Genomic DNA, 2,558 nt, shown 5'->3' on the forward strand with positions numbered 1-2,558 from the left:
AGGGGTTCCTAAACCGTGGAGTTTAGATTGATGGGTAACAGGGAACATAGAGACAGTGTTTACCCAGCTACGGACCCTCTCAAAGAGGTTCTACGTTCTGTTTGATTGTATTGATGTCTTGTATGTCAGTTACAGAGTTGATCTACCACGAGATCGGATGAACTAAACCCTTTGTGGGTATGGTGATGATGGTTCTCCTCCTTTCTATGGCTCAACCCTCTGGTTTATATAGACATCAGAGGGATCTAGGTGGTCACTACCAGGGAATAAACATGCCGGTTTCGCCAACCAGACATGGAGGATATGCCAAGTCTTCAGAGGTTCCCTTCCGGAGCACAGGTCGCATGTAGTTCGGCCTTCCTTCGATGCATCAAGAGCGGCCCATCAGTCCGGCCATGAGAGATAGGCCGGCAGCCCGAGGACCCCTTAGTCCGAGACACCCTGAGGGGGTGTTGTTGAAAAATATTCTTTGATAACTTCTGCGTAAATAACATGGTAATATATGAACCTCATACCTAATAACTTAAATACAAACACCACGGTAACATTTCACCACGGGGAAAAGGTTGTGTAAAAACATACTCCGGCAATTTCTATGTAAATAATATAGTAATATACATCCTTCATTCATGATAATTTACGTGCAAATACCGTGGTAATTTGCATTTCAAAAGGAGAGAAGGGGGCTCTCAGGTTTGTGAATCGATGCGAAAACGTGCAGAAGAAAACATGAAACTAGGGCGCGTAGTCCTAAAATCCAGACAAGTGAGACTACCAGTTTAGATTTTTAGTTACTGATAGCTGACCTTTTTTTGTTTAATCTCGTTTCAGGAAGATGCAACTAGCGTGTAGATTGTGGGTAATAAGTAAAGTTGGCTAGCTCAACTAGATGTTATCATAACATTTAGTATGGAGGGTGGGCCTTCGGTCCCTCTATCCCATTTTTCTGTCCATTGTTGAACTGTTGCCAGCCCAAAAAATTGGGAGGAGCCCGGGATCGAAGGGAGGGATTCGTTCGAGACATCGTGGGATCAAAGGGAGGGGGTCGTTCGGTACTTTTGCAATCTGTCACACGGTTAACAGTTATCACAGTCCTTTAAAAAATGTTGGACCAATATTTGAAAAATGTTAATCAAGCATTTGGAAAAAGTCTACATAGAAAAAATGTTGACCATGTATTAAAAAATGTTAATCTTTTATTTAAAAAATGTTAATCAAGCATTTAAAAAATATTATAATGTATAGAAAATAATGTTGACCATGCATTCGAAGACTGTTAATCAAGGGTTGAAAAAATACAAAAAAATATATACAAAAAAATTATTGACCATATATTCAAAAAATATTAAACTTGTGTTTGAAAAATGTTAAATGTGTATTAGAAAAAAATTAGAGTATTAGAAAACAAAGAAAAATTGAGGGGGAACCAAAGAAAAATAGATGAAAAAGGGGAAAGAAACAAGACAAAACTGAAGAAAAATTAAGAAAAAGGAAAGAAAAGAAAAAAGACATTGAAAACCGATAGAGAAACAAAGAAAACCGGAGCAAAACGAAGAGAAAAGAGAAGAAAAAAAAAGAACCGTGAAAAGAAATAAATAAAACCAAAGAAAAAGAAAGAAAATAATGAAAAATGGAGAAACGAGCGAAGCAAAACTATGAAAAAACAAAGAAAAACTAAAAACATAAAACCCTATGGAAAACCAGCTCTAGTCTCCTTTACTAGATCGCGCCCTACATAATCCCACGAACATAACACTAGCGCAGTGGTTAGCAGCGATACGTATCATCATTGGGACCTGGGATATAGTCACCGCGCTCACATAGACCCAATGGTCTCGTCGCTTGGTCTACACATTCTGGCGCACGTGTGGGGGGCGCAACTTCTGTGCGTACCACTCCGGTGCAAGCGTCCACCTCCTGATGGCCTCGCAGGTCTCGTTGAGCGCCTCCTCGTCGTCATCGTCCGAGGCTCCGCCCTCCCCGGCCGGGTCTCCGCGCCCCGCCCAGGTGCCCCCTCTGCCCCGGCCGCCCCTTCGCTCCATCGTCGTCGGCCCTGAGGTCCTGGGCACGGCGTTCGACCCCATCATCCAAGGGGCGGCAGGGGGAGGCCCCTCGTGCCGGGCGGCTCCTCCGGCCGCCGCGGTGTGGCAAACCAAGACCGGCCGCCGTCGCCCTCGAAGCCCGGGATCCCCTGTCCGGCCTCTTGCTCCACGCCGTCGGCTTTCTCCTACGCTTCCCACCTCCAGGCCACCCAGGACCCGAATCCCAGCGGCCCTCCATGGCCTCTGCTACAACTGTGGAGACGACCGCCATATCTCGCGTGATTGCACGAACGAGACGGTGTGTGTCCGCTGTAACCTCACCGGCCACATCGCGCTGGACTGCACGCGGAGGCGGCCGTCGTCGCCAGTGGATGCTCAGGCCCCTCCCCGCCAGCCGGAGCGCCCTTAGCCCTCCCCGGATCTGGTTCGCTCGGTGGAGGAGTTCCCCCCGCTGGCGCCGGCACTGCCAAGGCGCGATCTTGCTCCCGGGCGGCGCCCCGCTTCGACGCTCCCCCC

This window comes from Triticum aestivum, chromosome 2A (assembly GCF_018294505.1).
Source record: "Triticum aestivum cultivar Chinese Spring chromosome 2A, IWGSC CS RefSeq v2.1, whole genome shotgun sequence".
Lineage (NCBI taxonomy): Eukaryota > Viridiplantae > Streptophyta > Magnoliopsida > Poales > Poaceae > Triticum > Triticum aestivum.